We start from the raw sequence: 21,982 nt of genomic DNA, 5'->3' as shown, positions 1-21,982 counted from the left end.
TACACAGATTTCCCCCATTAGATGCAGACAAGGATTTAGAAGATTGGGCACACATTTGGTGAAGAATGAAGTGCAGGAGAGGTTCACCATGGTTGAGAATCCCCATGTGGTTACTCTTGGTAAAGGACAAGGGAGACAGGATTCTTGGGCACTGCTGTGTCTTTTACAAATAAAACATGAAGTCTTTTTCTTGGTTGTGGAAAAAAAGGAGGGGTGTTTGCATGTGAAGATTTTCTTGATTGGAAGGAAGGTTCTTGGAATTAATGTTGTTTTCTGTGGTTATGTCCAAGTCCAACATTTGTCAATTTAAGTAAAATTATGTGATTTCTGTGGTTTCTTAAAGTGAGAGACAAGTCAGCTAATGTTTAGAAATGTGAGAGATTAAATAGCATTTCTCAATTAGCAGATGTTTTGAGAAGATAAATAGTAGAGAAATTTGGATGTTGCTGGATTGGGAAGCTTCTGTAGGCTAATAAGCAGGATGCATATGAAGGATTGGAAGAGATTATCTGAGAATATTCAGCTAATGATATTTTTCTGAGTAGTGGAGGCCAAGCTGTAACTTCTGTTCTTAGGGATTGAAACTGTGGAATTAAAAAAAAAAAAAAATCACATCTAAGTTTTATTTTCTCCCCTTTATAAATAAAATTTAGTCATTAGTTGTTTTTCCATTGTTAATACATGGCAATGATCAAGGAAAAATATTGGATAGATACAGAAAAGCATGAATGGAAAGTGAGTGAAATAAAAAATGATGAAACATGGTTGTATCTGTAGCTGAGGAGGAGAGATGTCAGGGTTTAAAGTAGATAGCCTATGAGTCAAATCAAGGCAATCAACACATGGCATTTACGGCTGAAACTTAAAAAGAAGTGAATTAATAAATCTAATTTTGAAAGCTGTAGGTAGAGATTAAGCTCTATGTATGGCTATATTTTATAATGACTTAATGACTTCTGCTTTTTTTTGTCTTTCTTTCTTTTTCTTTTTCTTTTTCTTTTTTTTTTGCTGACACTGCTAAGGAGAACTAGCCCTTGTAAATCTTATTAGAGTTGGCAGTTCTCTCTCACCTGACTTTAAGAGCAATGAAGACTTGATACAATTTGTACTTGTTTAAACAGCAAAGGGAGATAGAAAAAGTTGGTCATTAGGAGAGTTCATGGGTTTATATAAAAAGAAAAGTAAGGGGTTATTTTATTCCTCTCTACTATTATGAGGGTTGTTATTTTCAATATATTTTGGATTAAGTAATTATAGAAGACTGTGTATTCCATGGCCTATACTGCATTTCAGCTTGGCCAGTAAATTTCCATGGATTTAGCATTAGGCTTTATGGTTTTCTCTTACATAAATAAAACAATACATGTTTTCTCTACCAAATCTAACCTAATTGTAAATCATGAATAAGATAGTCGCATATAGTAATTTGCTATAGTTTAATTTGAAGTTGCAATCATCCACACCAATTAATAGAAATGAATAAAAAATGAACATTATTTTATGGCAAAAAAATTGCTAAGTATCCCAATGCCACTTTACAATACAGAGCAGGCAATTTAATGAAGAACACATGAGATATAACTTCCTTCCTTAAATTAGGAAACAAATATGGCACAATGACAGCTTGTTCTGCGTGGGAGGGTGTTTTAAATGAAAATTTTATTTTTTTTCCGTGCATTTTTAACATAGAAATCCAGGGATCATGCATAATCAGGAGCAGTTAAGAATGGAGAAAGCATGGCAAAAGTAATATGCTGTAATGGAGCAGAGTTAGATGTCTCGGGAATGCATTTTATCTTTCAAGTGGATAGCACTTTCCATGAGATGAAGGATTTGGAATTACCAAAATACATAATTGAACAGTATAATACCTGATGCATACGGTAATTTAACTCAGAAAAGAAAATCCATCAGGATTGTTTCGGAGCATTGATTCGTTTTGAAAATTTGAGCTTTCAACCTAGTGCAAAGATCACCACTAGTCATGAAAAGAAAACAGGCCAGATTCTTTTGATTATCACACAAATGAGAGGGAGTGATTAAGGCAGCCTTTCTTCCCAAAAGGTTTGGCTCCATTTTGATTATTCTTCCCGTTTCATGTGTGTCAAGTGACTAGTAAATAATTAATTGAGAATGGATGCCCCTCCCAATGCCAACCATCTATAGATGACTAGGGATAGATGATTTCTATTCAGATGAAATATAAACAAAGCTCGGCTCTAGCCGGTATTTACACTGATTGCCACATTCTTTTTTAAAACAAATTTAAAAACAAATCCAAAGCCATTAGAGAAAATTTATTTTAAAAAATTAACAGAACACATTAAACAAAATTCAAATGATACCTGGTCCCAACTATATTTTTTTAATTTAATAAAAATGTTTAATACTATTTTAGTTGCCTTATATTCAAAATATAAGAACTACTTAAAGGACAGTAAAACTATTTTCCCCCCAACGCCTGGAATGCCTTGAAACAATTTATTCACCTATGAATTTCTAGAATATTTTTATTTAATGAGTTTATTTTTATCCTTACTCTATTTATTCAGGCGTAGCAATTTCTTTATTTGCATAGAAATGGAAAGAGAACACAAGAAAGATCATATGTCAGGAACAGGTTTGTGGCAGAGCCTGGATAAGAGCACAAACACTGTTGTAATTCTTGAGCCCCGTATTACCATGTTTGCTAAATAAGATTTCCAATTTATTAGGGCTGATTTTTTTTTTTCAGGTTCAGGCATTATTCAAGAGAGAAAAAAGTGTGTGTGTGTGTGTGTGTGTGTGGCTGATGGAACATAACTAACTTATGCATCACTCCCATTCTTTGACCATGAGAGTCTTAGCCTCAGAAATCAACCATTGAAGAATGCCATCTTTCCTGAGTGATGGATGCTTATGGGGTACATAGCTTTTTCAGTAAATCATACTCATCTAAGTGCCCCAGGGCCATTATTATTTAATAAGTTTCTATTTAAGAGGACTAATAGTTTTCTAGTAGCTTAAAATAATTACTGAATTCCATGGCTGTCCAGCTTAAAAATGAGAATAAAAGGCTGATCAATGAAAATTAAGTTACACTTTTTATGATTTCCTTGTCCAGGTTTCATTCATTTCAGGGTTATTTATATTAAAATTTCCTACTAGACAATGAGTGTCATTTTTATTTTCACTCCCTATTTAAGTGGCCATAAACGCACATGGCTGATGATGGATGATTGCTTGATAATACTAAACATGGCAGTGTGATAGATGTCATTTAATAAAGCCTCTGCTTTCTATGACTTTACTAATGTGACCAGGTAGACAATCATATTCACTTATTCATTCATCTTTTTATTCAACAAATAGCGAATGCATTGTATGTGCCTGAGTACTAGGCATAAGCAATAAAACGGGATACTCTCAGAAATAGTTCTTACCTTCACAGACCTCACATTCCAGTGAGAAGTCATGATAAGTAAAAAAGTAAATAAATGGATAGTATGTATTTCGGAGGACCATTACCTGGTACTTTAATAACTTAAAATAGTTTGAATTGACCTAATTGAAGAAGGTTTTCGTTAAGAGTGTTATTTAAACTGAACTCTGAGAGATGAGAAGGAATTAACTAGGTAAAGGCAGAGGAGAAATATTAGGTACAGAATCCTGGTGCAGGAGATGGCATAGCACATTCAAGTAACTGAGAGAGGCCTTTGAATATCAACTTTTAGAGAAAGGAGCGGGATCAGATCATTCAGGGTTTTCTAGATCTTGTCAAGGAGTTTAATCTTTATAGTGAAAGTGATAGAAAAACAATGGAAGGAGTTTAATGTGGAAAGTGGGGAAGAGGAAACCATTATTAAATTTATATTTCAAAAATGTCACTTGCTATACTGTGTATGACAGATTGATAGGAGTGCAAAAAAAAAGAAAAGAAAAGAAAACATTTTTTGTCAGTCAACATTTGTTAAGCACCACTGTCAGCTGTTTACTGAACTAGGGGACACAGAATAAAACAAAGTTCTTTCTCTAAGGAAGTTAGAATCTTTGTGAGTTTGCTTATGTATAGAAATCTAAGACATTATTTTGTTTGGAACACTTTGGTTCTACCTATGAAAAACATTATATGAACTCTTTATGTAGATCATTGTATGGTTTCTCACAAATATAACCATTGAATCTATAGGCTTCTAGAACCCTTTGGCAATGTCATACTTTATTATACCCTCAAGTACCTTGTTCAACATGTCTTTCTTAAGACATTGCATATAGGTTGATTGATTCCTGGCTTTCAATATTTTAACTGGTACAGTAAAGGAAAATATTACATAGGTACTTATAATCTTTGTAAGGTTGAAAAAATTTAAGTAGTTACCATATAGGTAGGTACTAGACAAAATGGTTCAGAGATTTTGTTTTAAGTTTACCATTGTAGAAAAAGGTGAATCACCTGTTCTGAAAAAGCTTTGAATGGAATGGAGAAATTCATCAATAATTTTGACCTAGATAAAATGTTCTAGGGTGCTCTTAAAATATGACAATGAAAGCACCTACTTGGTCTATCAAAAAAAGCTTGTCTTGATTACAAATTAATAATCAAAATTGTTACTAGTCTAGAATGCCACAAATGAGGTAGAATGTATTACTTTGAGAAGTTTATTCTGAGATGCCCTTGTAGTATAGAAGTTAAATTATATAAACTCTGGGGCCACACTACTTGATTTAAGTAGGTATACACTCAAACTTCTATTCCTCAGTTTTGTCATCTTTGAAATTGGGAAAATAGTACTTACTTCATAAGGATCTTATCAAAATTAAGCAAGTAGCTTTATGTAAAGATCTTAGAACAGTGCCAGGCATGCAGTAAATATTCTGAAGTGTCTACTTGTTATTTTTGTTTTAAATACACCACCACTAGCATGACTACTTCTACTGATGTGACTTTATTTAGTGGCACTCTCAAGCAAAATTCAAATATGAGACTCCCCCCCCCCTCATTTAAAAGAAATTCTATGTAATAATGATCTTTGATTAGCCCGAAGGTTCCAACATATAGGGACAAGCAGATAAGAAATATTTTAAAAATAGTATTCTGTTTGAGAATTTTATTATGATTAAGCAACACTTTAATACAAAAGTATTTGTAAAAACTATCACTCTCCACGTAAACTACCTTTATCCATTTCAATCTTACCTCTAAATAGTGATTTTTACTGTATTTATTTTAACGTATAGATGTAGATTTCTAATTAATCTATTTATAATTTGTCTTTGAAGTTTTCCTATAAATTTATTTATATTATGCTGTAGAGAAGCCAGGTAATATATTTGAGCTTTGAAAGCTCAAGCAAAATATTCTTATAGTTATCATAAACAGATCATGTTTTTAGCATATATATATATATATATATATATATATATATATGTGAAGTTATGTTCCAGTTTTGGATATCATTAAATGAAATGTGATAATTAAATCTCCTGATTGACTACAGAAAGGACTGGCGCTATATAATATTTGTTATTCTTAGCTGCATTGTGAGAATTAGAACCCTGAGTTACACTGGTTCCTGAAAACAGTTATTGACCACATTCTATATCCCCTTCTCAGTAAGCATTTGGTGATTATATTGGTTTTAGGGTTAACTCCTATAAATATGCATTGCAAATTAGGCCTTATTTTAAATATTCAGGTTTTGTTTTATTAATGGAGATAATAAACCTGTTAGAAGTCATCATTCAAACTGCATTTTCAAAGAGTATACAAGTATGTTTGACATAATTCAGAATGGATCATTCGTGCATTCTAATAGTTTTTAGTTCATTAGGCAAAACCTTTATACCTTTTTCTGTGTATTTTTCTATAAGTTTATGGCTCATTCCCTTTACTGTTACTCGAAAGTACAGGAAACAGTAACATCTGGTCTTTGCTGAATAGTAAGTCTTTACATGTTTCAGTTAGGTTGTGGGAAAATACTTTTGTTAGTTGCGTTAGAAGTCTTCAGAAATTTCATGACTTTTGGTATCTCTCTTACACATGGATTCCATATATTTCTACTTGAATATGGGGATGGGTACAATGCTATCTCAGATTCTATTCCTCCCATGTTATTATTTACACAATAGGTGTAAAGAGAATGCAGCACTAAGTTTCATGAACTAAATTCCAGATGTGACTTTGCCTCTAAATCACTGTTAAAAGTAGAGTAAGGCCACTGATGTTTTATGTTTTAATTTCCAAGGTAAGTTGAGAAACACTTAATCAGACTACTAATAAACTGTAAACTCCTACCTACCTCACAGAGTGTTTGTGAGTAGCCAATAAATATAAACTCAGAAAAAGCTGAAAATGTGAATGAAATATCTAATGGTACTAGGGTAGATGGCTCTAGAATGTTGTGAATGTTAATAGTAAAAATGTTAAACTTGATTCTGTAAATCTATTTTGGGGTCATTTAGATTATTTCTGCATAATAGTATATGTAAGATTTGGTAGAATTCTCTTTAAGTATCAATATATTGGTACAGATAAGCTAATTAAAGAGGGCATTGGTCCCCTTGTTCCTCATGTGTAAAGTCTAAACAAATGAGATAAGATAATTAAGGCAGCAACTATATCAGTGCTTTGTATGTAATTCTGTTTATGTGAAATTCAAAACAGACAACTAATATATGGCAATAGAGATCATAATAGAAATTACCTTTTAGTGGTATTGACTAGAAGACATTAGTAGTCCAGCTATAGCTTTCATAATACTGTCTAAATTCACAAATATGCATGATTTCTCCCCAAAATATTAGGCATCGAATTATTTCAAAAAGTGCACTAGGTGCCCCTCCTTTAGTGGTGCCATAAGCACCTCGAGAATTTGAATACAAAATCATTCTGCTTAGAATCTCAACAGTTATGATTACTATTTAGTGTTTACTAAGTGAAAAGCATTGTACAGTGTGCTTTGTCCATCTTATTTATTTCTGTAACATCCCACATGATAGGTTTTATAAAATTCCCATTTTTACAATGAGAAAACTGTAGATTAGAAAAGCTAACTTGCTCAATGTTAGAGCTGAAATGTGAGCCTAGGTGTACCCATTGCCCCAGCAGACAACTCTGTCTATTATATGACATAGCATGTGTATTTTACTTGACAAACAGCTAATCAATGCTGGGAATTTGTTCTCTAGTTGTCAACTTGGTTCTAATTGGAATAGCTGACTTATAATAAAGACTTCAGAATTGAGGATCGTGGTAGACCCTTGAATTTCATGCCATTTCCTAATGTCATGATAATAAAGAAATGGAATAGCTTGTAAGAATTCATCACACTTTGTTTCTATAATCTTGTTATTTGCCTCCTTTGTTGACCTATTCATATTATGCTTAATGTGTTGATTCTATTCTAATGCAACTAGAAGTCCTAGTATATTGAATCTAAAGAACATTACAATGAATTTTTTTTTTGAATGGAAATACTTTTCACAAAACAAGCAAAACAAACTTTCTATTAATTTCAGAGTCTGGGAGATAAAATTATTGAAAATATCAAAAGTCCATGGTGATTCAGCACAAATGTAAAGATCTTGCCTAGATACCTATGTAGATTCTTAGTGAGAGTTGCTGAGTTAGAACATAATTCTGCTGACGATATAGATGATGATACACAAGACACTTAATTAAAATTACATAATGAGGAGATGGTGTATCTTTTTAGTTGAGTTTGGCTTTCCAACACATTGCCTAAAATTGAACTCAGGAGCTGTTCTTAGAGTTAGAAAGATGTATTCTCTATGCTATTTCTGGTATATATGAGGAACTATTATGGGAAAGAAGTGGGAGGAAAACAAGTCTGACCTGGCAAGCCAAAGTTGCTGACCCAGACTCTTGTCTAGCTACTTGTGCTCAGAGCTATCTGGACTGTAATTAGAAATACACTGACACCACATTACAGGAGCAAGTGCTACTTCATATAGCATTTTCTCAGGCTGGTTCCCAGGAGGGATTATGGTATTTCAAAAGTTAGAAGAGGAGCTGCTAAGAAGAACAGTTACTTTATTAACATCCTAATATCAGGAGGGGCTTTCTATGTTTACTTATAGACATAATGAATTCTGTGTGGATGACAATCCACAACAGAAGTAGCACTGATCACAACTTAAGAGTTACTGTTGTCCCTGACCTAACAATATCCAGCCTTGTATATGGAACCAACTAAGCTTAAGTGTTACTCAGGCATTGTTAGATTCAGTGAAATAACCGCCCCAGTCCGTGACAAGGACATTAAAGACTCAAGTGTTTCTTCTAAGTAATGATGTCTCTCTATAATTACGAGTGCCTGGACTCTCCTTAAGGAAATAGCTGGCATGGCAGCATATAACCATAGAAGCTGTATGGAAGGTGCTACTTTTCAGCTTCAGCTCTTTATCTTGAAAGCAACATTGATTTTTTTTCAGCAAATAATGTGATCATTTATTTAAAATTATTACATATGATGCTCAGGTTACTAAATGTTTAATTTATCCATTTGAAAACATTGTGAAAATAGGAAGTTATAGATTGTATTTCACAACCCAAATGCACAATTAAATATGTAGTAAGATGCATTTATCAAACCCTGTTTTAAAAATTGGGCCAACTTTCTGTGAAATAAAGTATTGAGATATTTTTAAATAATGAGATGTTTACTTTTGATATATAAATGTATATGTGTGTATATGTATATAAACAAAGATATGCAGAAAGTATGACATACACAAGAAACTTACATACTATAAGCAGAGATTTATCTTAAATCTTGGAAATTGTGTTAAAATTTTCAAAAAATATATTGGTTAAACATGTAATTCAAATATAATGTCTTTGTGACTTAAAATAGTTCACTACAAAACCTTAGAAACTTAAAAAGTCTATCCTTATAGTAAGACAAATGACTTTGTGTGATCAAGCATGGTATCAGAGATTTCGAGATTTCTGCAAAACAGCATTATCATATGGAATAACAGCATCCCAACTCTTCCTGGGGATTGTGTGAAAAACTGTATTAAATCTTGCTCTACCATTGTTCTGACAGTTACCAAGAGTAATTTACTTTGATGGAGCTTTATTATTAAATAGTACTCATTATTTATTTATTTATTTATTTATTTATTTATTTATTTATTTATTTATTAAATGAGTAACAATTATGTTTAGATGAAAAAAAGTTATACTAATGTTGATAATGACTTCTTTGAAACCTTCAGACATAAGACAACTAGTGGATTAAAGTTATTTACTGAGCTCCCACAGAGTTAAAAATAAGTCAAGACTACTGCAGAAATATTTTGAAACAGCCATTTTTTAAAGCCAGTTATAGCCCCCAAACCTCTTTTACCAGAGTAGTTAGGAAATCTGTAACAATTTTTGTTTTTAATATTTAAATGAGTCATTTGTAATTTTTTGGAAATATGTATCATCAATTCACTATTCCTGTGGTCTCTTAAACCTTTGTTTAGATTGCAATAGTAGAGTTCAAATAGTATGGCTTTCTTACTTCTATCACAATTTATATTTTTTTGCTTCAAATAACATTTAAAGTTTCTTTTTTTTTCTTTTTTTTTTGCTTCAGTTTCATCCATTGTTTATTTTTCTGCTCTCTATAGTGATTTCCTTCATAAAAGTGCAGGAAGAGGTAGAGCTTCAGAAATTAGAATAATTCATCTGGGATTGGTTTTCCTCTACAACTGTTAGCCAAAAGCCTTGTACTATTCCAGAGGTTGGTGGAAATAAAGAAAAAGGGCACACTTCCCCTTTCCTCAGGCCCAATACATTATTCATCCTAGATAAGTCCTTGTTCATATGACATAGAAAGTGTTGTGTTTCATCCTAAATGGAAACAATAAAAATTTGAATTGAGGCCAAATATACTATATCCTGGAGCTTTGTTCTTTCATAAGAGATGGAGTGTGGAAGGATGATAAGGCTTCAGGGAAGCTGTGAAGCTCAGGATGTATAATAACTGAGGAAATGAGATAGAAGACTAAGGTAGAGTAGCTGGAGATAGGGGAAAAGAAGAGGACTGAAGAAGAATGAGTGCTGGAGAAGAAGGAAAATAGAAAAGAGAAGTAACAGAATTCGAAGCAATCAGAACATTGAGAACTGGTTATTTAAATTATGAAGAATCACTCATCTGGTTAGTGGAAGAGGAGACTAGAACATTCATTTCTTGACTGAATTCTAGCCTCTGGATTGAGCTGAAGAGAATAGGAGGAAGAAAATTTTCTACGATTCAGTCACATGAAATATAATCATCCTTCATTTCTATTTCTAGGTTATGGCAATGTGTCACTGGACTTTTTTAATACTGACTAATAACAATATCAATAGTAGCAAGATCTTACATAACTCATATTCTGTGTCAGGCACTATTTTAAGCTCTTTACACGTTAATTCATTTAGTCCTCCCCAAAACCCTATAAGGCAGATGCTATTTTGGCCATTTTGCAGATGAGAAAACTTGAGACTCAGAAAGATGTTTTTAATTACCCATGTTTACACACTGGGAATTTGCAAAGCTGGCATTTGAACCAAGACTGCATGACTTCTGAGGCCATGTCCTGAACTTGTAATTACTTCTTTTTTAATAATAAAGCAATAACTGATTGTATATTCTCTACATACTCTTTTACACTTGAGAATCCCCCTGTGTTTAAAAGGTGTCTATTAGCTAATGCAGTTATATATTTATATCTATATCTATATATCTATATCTATCTATATCTATATCTATATCTATCTATATCTATATTTCTCTCTCTCTCTCTTAGTATTCCATTTAAGTGTTAATAACTTTTCCCGGATAGAATTTCTTCCTTAAATTTAATGAAAATCCTTTCTCTGCTGACATAAATTAATTTCTTCTTGTTATGTCCTCAGTGGAAATAAAATCGTGTAGTCAGTATCTCCTTGAATTATCTTTATCTGCCTAAGAGAAAGAGTGTGTTTTCACTGAGCTAAAAATGTTTCAGATCCCCCTTCTGTGAAACTGGTCTGACAGGCTCCTTCCCCTAATACCTGCCAGTTTTATTTATTTTATTCACTGTCACTTGACTTGCTACTGCTCTCCCAAAGGTTAGTTCCCCAAACATATTATAATCTTCTTGATCTGTTCATCATACCAGCAGCATTGCCTCACTTTCAGTGACTCTTTAACAGTTCCTCTTCTTTCTATCTGACTTCCTGGAGGTTTTTTAAAAAATGTCTACCACTAGTGTATGTAGAATCAGGCAATCCAGAATTGTATAAAGGGAAAACTCTTGATAGGATTGCATTTGTAAACAAGAAAAGTAGGCCAGAAAAATATGAGCTGACAAACAGAAAAAAGCATTTGGACTAAGGAAAACTGGCAGTGGTATCTGGTCCACAGAGGACTAAACAACAGAAATGGATTGGAACAAGTGTGTTGATTTAGGCCTAAGGAAAGAGAAAACAGCATGTGCTTGTAATTCTACTATAAATTTGAGAACAGGCCAGCAGAAGTTGTGGGCAAATCTCTATTCCTGGAGATTCTTAACAATAGCTTAGACAGACAAGTGCCAGTCATAAATTTATTAGGATTTCTCTTATTCTGGTCAGAGGCCTGGAGTAAATAACATTCAAAATATATTTTCAGCCCTTAGTTATATAAATAATTGTACTTTTGGAAAATGTTGAACTTAAAAATCACCCAAATATTAGATTAAAATAGCCAAAACAACACCCCTGTGAAGGAAAACTACTGCCTGACCCCCCGCCAAACACACACACACACACACGAAGAACTATTTCAAGAGTGTCTGAGTTATAATTCACAGATGCATTTGAGTAAAATATGGCACCAACTGCTACTGAGCACTTGGCTCATGAATTACTTCCCCAAATGCCTTAACTTGCTGTCACTGCACCTAGGTGTCCCTGGAAAACACTCTGAGCAGGCTCCCTGCCCACATGCTTCTGTTTGCCCTGAACCAGCTGCCTTCTTGTCCTCTTTTCACAGTGGATTGCCCCAGTTTCATGTTTCCTTGAACGTGGTTAAGCTCGAGTTACAGTTGCTGCCTGTATCTCACCTCACCTTGTACTTCCTCTTGCTTATTCTGCCATCTCCAGGGTGTACTCCCAATACTGAATCCACCTCCATTAGGTGTGACGTTCCTGCCCTGCTGTCTGACATTCAAACGGCGTTGCTCCCATACCAGTTTTCTTATACTCTGTGTCATTGCTCTTCCTTTGGGAAATATAGCTTTGAATGAAAGGAGTTTGGCAGTGGTATGAATTCTTCCTGAAAAAAGATGAGATGACAAGGCTGAAAAATAGTTTTTGAGTTAAAGCAAGTATAACCAAAGCAACGACCACTTACAACATTAAAAATACTTATTTGCAGGTATTCTGTAATTTCCATGGTTTCCTAGTACAACCAGTTACACATACCAGAAATGTAGCCTCATCTTTGACCCCCATGTGTTTTGCCTACTCGTGAATTCATTTATATTCTAAAACCACTTACTAAGAAGCTATCATACACAATAGCTCATAGTCACCTATGTGTTCTTAGCTCTCCTGAAGACTAAAAGTTTGGCAGCACAAATGAAGATCTTGAAACCTAAATATAAGTATGAAAAATTCAAGGATCAAAAATATGAATAAAACTTAATCATAGGATAAGAAGATCTACCATAAGGTGCATATGTGCGCCATTAGTGATATTATTAATGACATCCTTGGTTGTAGTAAAAATGAGTCTTTTTGAAAAACGTAGGCATGGGCTTATGCCTATGAAGAGTGAAAAACATGTAGATCCTTCTAAAAATTACAGTTAATGGATTGTTTTACATTCTCATTTAAGTCATCAGAATTTTAAATTACTCTAATTGCAGGATTCTTCCATATCAAAAGAAAAGTTTGTACTGAGCCATTAGAAAGTTGTTGGGGATGGATAGAAAAAGCATTTGCTTAACAAATGCTGAGTTTTTGTCATAAACTTTGAACACAAGGAAATTTTAAAAATGTGACGCTTTATGTTTTGGGAAACACTGTTTTGGTCAACCACTGGTTTAAGATTGAAAGGGAGAAGAAGTCACATTTTAGTGGAGTCAGCTGGCAGAAGCATACATGCATGATTTTTAACACAATGCAATAAATGCTGTCAGAGACGATGTGTATCTAGTACTTCTAGAAGCCAGAAAATAAAAGGACTAATTATGTACTCTCAGTGACCATGTTCATTTGATTCTGTTGATACACTCTTTCAGGCTCTCATACTCATGAATCGGGATTGTTGTTATAACCCATTTACTACTCTTTCTAATCCCAGGTAGTTCTCAATATGCCACTTAAAGTCATTTCTCTCTCCTGCTGGAATGATCCTTTAAAAATGATATTTCTCTTTGGCTTAAGTATAAAGCACATGTTCTTAAGAATGGCAGGCAAGCACTTTTCTAAATCTGACCTCTGATCTTTCTAGTCTCATTTCTTATCATTCTCTCACAACAGGAACCTTGTGACTTAAGTCAATCATTATTTGTATTATGAGTAATCACTGCATTTGCATGTCTTGGGGCCCTACCTCCTCCTGTTCTCTCTAGACCTAAAGCTTTCTGTCCTGAGTGAAATTGCACCTATCATTCATGATGCATCTAAAATATCTCCTCCTCTGTGAAATCTTCCCTGATACCTTCCTCTTGTCCTCTTGCAGAGCTAGTGCTGGCCTTGTGTAGACCTTTGTTCATAAGTTTAGTATTGCATGCAACATATTTTATTATAATTATTTAATACCCTCCCCTTATTTCTTCACATGATTCTAAGTCTCTAGGGGAACATTTATATTTCTATTGATTCCTCCATTTATTTCTTTATTATATAGGTAAGAACTAGCAGACTGGCCCACAGGAGGTGCTTAATAAATGTTAGAAAATTTAATCAAGTTTAAGGTATTAAGAGAATATTAAGGATAACAGTCAAGGAAAACAAATAAGCAGTTATTTAGAAGAGAAATACAAATAGCCAATAAATTTAAGAAGATAAGCTTTGTCTTGATAACAAGTAAAACAATATAAATTAAAATGAGATATTATTTCTTGCCTAGCAGATTGAGAAGATTAAAGATTGCCATCATACATGTTTTCAGAGATGTCACAATACAGGCACTCATATGCTCTCTTACATCTTTGGTTAGAGTGTAAATTACTATCACTATAACTGTTGTTAGGGGCAATTTAATAGTAGCTATAACAATTTTAAATGGCGTATCCTTTAACACAGCCATTCTTCTAGGATTTTTTTTTAACAGAAATACTTGATTGAACAAGTCTCACAAACATATTATCATTAATACACTTTATATATCTGTAATGGTGAAAACAAGTAAATGGAATAAACTCATGTATTAAAGTGTGATCAGCTAATAAACCATGGTAGACCCATATGCAATGCCTCACAACAAAACATGAATGAGGTATACATATATAAACATGTATAAATGTATACATATGTATCTACTGCCATGAAGATATGTTAAAATATGTTATTTAGTGAACATAATCATATTTAAAGTATTTACATACAAACCCACACATATGTCCACAAAAAAGGATTGTATATATACTTACTTATTTTTAAAAAGGTAAATAATTTCTAATGATTAGATGTTTCACAGTTTTCGTGGAGGAAGTAGAGAAAAATCTATTTAAATTGTTGCAAGATAAATATATTTGCAAGTACAAAACCAGATTAATAAAGGAAATTGGTGACTCCATCTTCAGAGATTTTCAATGAGATTTTGAAATGTCAAATGAATAGTGCATATTAGAAGATCGGACTCATTATATGACTTTCCAAAGATTTATGTTATTTTAGATTGAAAATTCTGTTATAGAAATAAAAACAGGATTGCCAGAAAAGAATATAGAATTAATTTTGCAGGATGTATTCTGAAAGAATATTATAAAAGAGAAAATTATAGAATTTAAATCCTATATAATCACAGGGACTTTTTTTTACTTGGACCCATTTGTCAGATTAAATGGTAATTAACAGAGGGATCCTAAAAAAGTACAAGGTCTGGCAGCAGATTTAATGTTTCTCCTCAGCAGAGTAATTTCTGTCAATGTTTCATTTACAACATCTCCACTTGACCTCATTCATCTCCAATCCCAAATCAGAGGGATGGCTGAATAGGCCAGAGCTGTGTCTCAAATTGGTTTCCTAGTCAGGTGTATTATCATTCTTATATTGTGTCCTCTCCCTAATAAAAATCCTAGAAACATCTGAGAAGTTCTAAATGACTAACAAGGCTTTCCTATTTTACTTCATGCACATGTATGTTATCAATAATTACTTAGTTGACTCTTTAATTTGTCTAAATTTGTGCAGGCATAATGGAAACTGACAATGCAATTTTCCATTGAAAATTGCAAATGGATGACTAAGTTTAGCAAGTCACCTCCTCGCCATTCCTTTTGTACAGATGTCTTATGCTACACCGGGATGTGTATACTTTGAAAATAGCTCATTTATATTCATTCACCCATGCATATAAATTGATTTACATGCTCATTTTGCAGTTTCCAAATATGAATTTTTTGCATAAAGTTTTTTTCATATCTAACCCACAATGGCTCTTTTACCTCTTACTCAAAAATTTATCTGGTGTGAGCCAACTCCACATGAAATTCAGGTGCTTGCACATTCTCTATAGAAAATGCTAAACACTTGGAGTGGAAAGGCTTAGATCTTCCCATTGGTCATAATTTCAAACTCATATCTTGCTTTGATGGATCAGCTCCTTGAAATTACTCAGGGCGAGATTGGAACTAAGTAACAAAAATTTAATTAGACTATTCAGATTATTTACTTACTTGATTTTTATGGGAACTAAAGATATTCAGTAGAATAATTACTTGATGAGTTTTATTATTTGCTTTTCAACCAATTAGCTATGTTTATTGGACATTGGTTTCCTTAATAACCTTGATTTTCCAGTTGAAAACAAAAAAACAAACAAAACCCCCAAAACTAAAGTTAAAATAATAATGTGATTTACCCTAACAAATAATCCTAATAGTATTACTAAATTAAAAGCGATCTCTTGAAAAATGCAAATATATGAATATGTTTTTTAAAAAGTGTTTTGTAGCCATGACCATTAATAAAGAGCTAAAGTTGATAATTGATTATTATTTTGATAACTTTTAGTATTTACCAAAAATCTTTTCTACAGAATTAAAAATTATGTTATGTAAAGTAAAACATTATATATTTTTTAAGTGGTCTGAGTAATAATGTGCAAAAGGAGGAAGGGATTGATATTTACTGCTTGTCTAGTACAAACTGGTATTATCAGTTTTATATATGTTGTCTCATTTAATTCTTACCACCACAAACCAGATTCATTTAATTATCTTCATCTTGCATTTAGGAAAACTAAGGCCCAGAGAATCTAAACAGCAAGGAGAGGTTTTGAACATAGACTTTATTTGCCTCTACGTGTCAGGCTTTCTCCTGTACCTCCACTGTCACCACTCACAGTTTTAGAATAGCTGCATTAGGCTCTGTGGAGTCATCTGTACAAACGATCAAGAGGCAACCTCCTCTTTTTAGAGAGCATAATACCATTTGAACTACTCTCAAACATTGAAAGTATCTCTTTGGTTTGTAGTCACGTTTGTTTTTAGTTAATTTGATTTTTGCCTTTTTCTTTATACCTCATCTCTTTTATGTATGGGTGAATGAATTTCCCAACTGAATGATATATTGCTAGTAACGTCCAATAAAAAACCTGGAAATATGGTTTCCAAAGTCTTTACAGGAAGAATGTTGGCAAACTTAAACACACAAAGAAGACCCCTTGTTTTCTACTATTTTCCTCATTTGATCATTAGTGTGTTTCTGATTTTATGTCTTTTCCTTCTTCTCTGTGAAAGAGTAATTTTTCTTCCCAGTATTTTTTTCTTTCTCTCTTAGGGCTATCTCACTTTGTGATTTTTTGCCTTCAGATTTTGGCTTATTTTTCATTATAAAACATTCAAACAGTATACTTACTAAGATGATAGTTATTGAAAAGAAAGAAATATCTCAGAGAATTTTCTCCTATGCTCTACAAAGCAGCATTTGATGGATATGTCCACATTTTAGCTAAATATGTTTTATGATGGTATTTTATCTCAAAACTTATCCAGTTTAAGAAATGAACATTCATGTAAAAGTACATTCCATGAAAATGTTTATCTAACCAATATTACTCTTTTCTCCTTTTCAAAAATATATAAAATCAGTAATTTCATGAACATAATTAAAAAAGAGAAATATCTCAAAAATAAAATTATATAGGTAAAAGTACATTTTTAAGTGTATAGTGGTCAATTACATATTATGGAGACTTTTCCTAAACCTTTAAACATAACTCAATGTGACATTGATGTTGATTTCATAAATGACACATAAAAAATGTATTCCTAGTTTTCTTGTTGTATCACCAAAACTTCTATAAATAATTCAGAAATTATAGTATAGTATACATATATTTGGTCCTCCTTATATTTCAAAATTCCCAAGTGGGTATGGCATCAATTTTTCTTTGGGCAACAATTTTTTTTTCTGACTACAATCTGTGCATTTCAGAAATAGTTCAGAAAATTCTAAATTTTACTAATCTTTTGATAATTATCTGAAAAAATATGTTCAATTATATATCAAAATGAAAATAATCTGCAAAATGGAATTCTGAAGTAAAAATGGATCAAGTCTACAACTTATTATAGTATCTAATGTGGTAATTGATAAAACAGAGAGGATTTTCAAAACATTTGTGACATTTTAAGTAATATTTAAAGGCATTGGGCTTAGGCACTGGGGATATATTTGTGATCGAATGGGCCTCGTCACTACTCTCATGCAGTTTATAATCTGCAGGTGAATACAGATATGTAGGTGGTCAACCACCATACAGAGTGATCAACCCTACTGATAGAATACATGCAACTCAATTCCGATTTAGAAGGTAGAAAAGGCTTTGCAGAGGGTAAGACAGCTAAGGTGAGACCTGAATATGAATAGGAATTAACTAAGGGAACAGAAGGGACAAGAGAAAGAAAATACAAAAAGAGACTGTGCCTTATTTGAAGAACTGAAAATAACTTAAAATTTGTAGTACACAGAGGAGAAATGATGAAAGTGGCTAAATATAGACTGCAAAGCAAACTAAGCTTTCTCTTGTAAGCTATGTTAAGAGGCATGGAACTTGGAACTTCTCTTTTGAGTATGTGGTGGAGCTATAAGAACAGAAACTAATACATGATTATATATTTTTTATCCACAGTGGTTGGGGATCTGCCAGTGTGCAGGGTCAACTTAAATTATATGTAGATTTTTAACTATATGAGTGATTAGAGCCCATAATTCTCTAAGTTGTTGAAGGGTAAACTATAATTTTAGAAAGACCAGTGTGACTACAATAGTAAATCTTGAGTGGAAAGAAAAAAATTGGAAATAAATAATTGTGGACCAAATTTAGAAAAAGACGGAGGTTCCAATAAGAAAGGTCTATGACTAACAATAGATTTATGCATGTGTTGATGATTGTTAGCTTTCATTATATCTAGAAATCCAATTAGAAGTTTAGATTTGTTCTCTGTAAATAAGGGGAAGCATAGAACTGATGGAGAGGGTGAGGAATGAAAGAGGAGGACTTACCCGAGTGAAATCCAGATGAAGATGGAGGGTGTAGATCCAGTTATAGAGTAATCAGAGAAAATAAGAAGTGGCAGAAATAAAAACATCACAATAAATTATTGGCTATTTTTTTATGAACAGTTAGATGTAGGCAGACATCCATATTCTAGTGATGTTTCAATATATTCTCTTTTGTGGGGACAAGATTCAGTCATTAAGTTTCACCATTGTCTAAAATTAATATCCTTCAGGATTTCCCCCCTTCCTTTGATTTGTTTCTATGCTTACCAAGCATGCTTTTCATTCTAATCCAAATTTCCAGTTATCTTGCCGTAAGAAAAATGATCCTCTGGATGGGTGAAGAATTGATTCTTTCAGTTACTGATAATCATCTAATTTCAAAATAATACCTTTACATCAAAATTTATAGGTAAGGGAAAAAAATAACAGGAAAGTATTACACTCCAAAATCCCTTATTAACAAATATTTATTTATAAAATCATGTTCTTTATAAAGTTTATTTCATGAAATTTAATTTTATAAGATGTTCTTAAAATTTAAAAAATATATATTTTTCTATATAATAAAATATTAACTAGGTCCATGATAAGCCCAAAGAAAATAAAAAATACTGTCCAAATGGAAGAAGAGAATGAGGAACAATCACAGGCAGAAATAATCTGTAAGCAAAATTTAAGTGGCTGCTGTGTTCTTTTAGGCACTGCATATATTCTTTGGTTTTTTCACCCAGAATCTGTTTATTTATGCTGTCTTTTTTTACCTGTCTAAGGCTTCGCTCATGGCAGGTATGTGAGCAGCAGCTTACCTGATATCTATCCACTGTTCATAGTAAAGTTAGCCATGCCCTGAGGTACGACTTCCTTGCTGTAATTCCAGAGACCTTGATAAATGGCTTAGTTTCTTTCAAGTTTTCCTTAAACACCAGGAAATGAGGGTTCATCTAGAATAAAGGGTGAAAGCATGCTGGGAGGAAAGGGGTCACCAAAACTGGTTTTCAGCAGGTCTATGAAAAGAGAGCTCAAATGTGTTAAAAAATTATGATTGAAATGATAAATATAGAAAATTGAGTAACAGCCACCAAATTCACGAACTTCAAACGAATGGTGTTTTCTTTCTATAACTCACTCTTTGTTTGAGAACAATTAGAAAGACAATTACTTAACTCCCTTCCATATTTCTTTTTTTTCGTCCCTCTGATATAAAGAGATATAGTCCTATTGTGTATACATACCTGCCATTTTGCCCCATGTACACAGGGGAGCTCAGAGGCAAATAAACTGCTTAATTACAACACATCTAGTCTATCTGATTATCTTTTGCACAAATAGTCTGTCTTTTTCAATTAGAATTTCTTGCTTGCATGTATAGTCATCCCAAATCCTATTGGAGGTAGACTGTAACTAAAATCAAATTTTAAATAGGGTGTTTTGATGATTAAACATGATGTTAAATTTTGGAAAGGAAATCTCAAGAAAAATTTTTATAGACATCATAATTAATCACTAACTATTCTTCTCATTCTGAAATACTTAGTAGTTAGAATCATATATAAAAATGACCTGAAACAATGTTCGCAATGGCACATACTCTATAGTTTAGTTTTTAATATACTACAGGTTAAATAATAAATGTTATTTGGTTAAACATAGATGTGACATTACTTTACAGATGTCTCCTATCTGACTCATTACTAATGACAATAATTTCACTTTAGTAAATCACAGTTACTCAGGAATTCATAGTTTCTTCAAGACCCTCTACTTAAGAATACCTCACGGAATCTGCATAGAATAGCAGAAGCCCAAGTGAGTATAACTTTGGGATAGTCCAGGACATTTATAAAGTAAAACTGCTCCTCCTCCTTCCTATTAAAGATCATTAAATTCACCAGTTCCTTTAGCTGGAGGAGTCTGTATACTGCTTAAACTCAGTGTTAGTTTGTCATAAAATCAAGAAGAATTTACTAAGAAATGAAAATATCTTTGAAAATGCCCAAGTTATAGAAATCCATAGAATTTTGCAGTTAGAAGAGATCATGAAAAATATCTATTATGACCACTCTTTGCTAGAGTTGAACAAACTGGAACAATGAGAGTCGGAGAATTCTTAAGGTCACAAACTTAGTTTCATAGTCAGAACAAGAACACAGACTCAGCATAATTACCATCATTCTGTTTTCAAGTAGCAAAGAAAATAAATGATGCTTCAAAAATTGTATTTCATCTTCTTGTACATATGATGTAATATTTCTGTTGATGGTGTCTTCTTTCATTCTCTTTTGGTTACATTGATAGAGAATTCTTACCTCAGTCTGGCCTGTTTGGGGAAGCTTCCTTCTTTAGATATACATGGAAGAGGCTTTTAGATTCATAACAAAGCTCTTTATATGCACTGTAAAATAAATGTGATTTTTTTTTAATGGAAAGTCATTTTAACAAATCCATCATTATAGGAGTCTCTTACTTTGTATTTTGGAACACAAAAGCAATGGTATATTATAGCAAATAAATCAAAGCCTTCTCAATATGGGGTATTTTCTATTTTCTTGGAAGGTATGTCACTTGATGAAAAGAATATTTTCCTAGAAACACTGCATTTTGTAGTGCTTCTGACTGTGTCATAAAAGTTTTTTAGTGTATTGTGTCAGACAACATTTAGGAAATGACATTAAATACAAAATTTTATTTTTTTTCATATCAAGAATAAAACATAAGACTGCTGCCATATTAAACAATAACATGAATGGGGGAGAGTTTATTTTTTAAAATAATATTTCTTATGCCTAAATTTTGGTAAAATGAATTTTGAATGTTCTGAGAGTATTATTCAGAAAAAACAGAAAAATAAGTACACCTAATTGATCTCCCTTTAGGGAAGCTTGCTAAAAGTGGTGTAGATCAAAGCCTAAGTGATCCATTCATTACAATTGTAATAAATGTGTGGATCTGTTTTTTTATTTTAAGTACAGTATAGTGCAATAATGAAATTAAGTTTGCAGATAAAAGACTTGCAGATGCTTTTTTATCAAATTGCTGTCTTGGAAAGGCACCAACAAAATGATATTCTAAGTTTGATTCCCTCTCCTTCCCCGCCCTCCCCTCTAGTTTGCATTTGAACTGTTTGCTTATTAAAGTTCTAGCAATACAATTGCCTTTTCTAGGGGTGGAGAGTGGAGGAGGAACTTACCTTTTTCCAATGAATCTACTATTGTGCTTATATGATTGGAACCATATGGAGGCAGTAAACTTGATTTGAGCTCTACTTTGTTTACTGCACAAAGCATTCATTCAGCCCTGAAG

General features: G+C 32.7%; 1 protein-coding gene across 28 annotated transcripts in view; it reads left to right on the top strand.

The window, feature by feature from the left end:
- NRXN1 (neurexin 1) overlaps nucleotides 1–21,982 on the top strand; it is a 1,005,516-nt gene that overhangs the window by 5,340 nt on the left and 978,194 nt on the right. The gene's annotated exons all lie outside the window — the stretch shown is intronic.

The sequence above is a fragment of the Rousettus aegyptiacus genome, unplaced genomic scaffold (assembly GCF_014176215.1).
Source record: "Rousettus aegyptiacus isolate mRouAeg1 unplaced genomic scaffold, mRouAeg1.p scaffold_m13_p_7, whole genome shotgun sequence".
NCBI lineage: Eukaryota > Metazoa > Chordata > Mammalia > Chiroptera > Pteropodidae > Rousettus > Rousettus aegyptiacus.
Note: the sequence above shows the minus strand (reverse complement) of the source record. Positions and strands in the feature narration are given on the sequence as shown.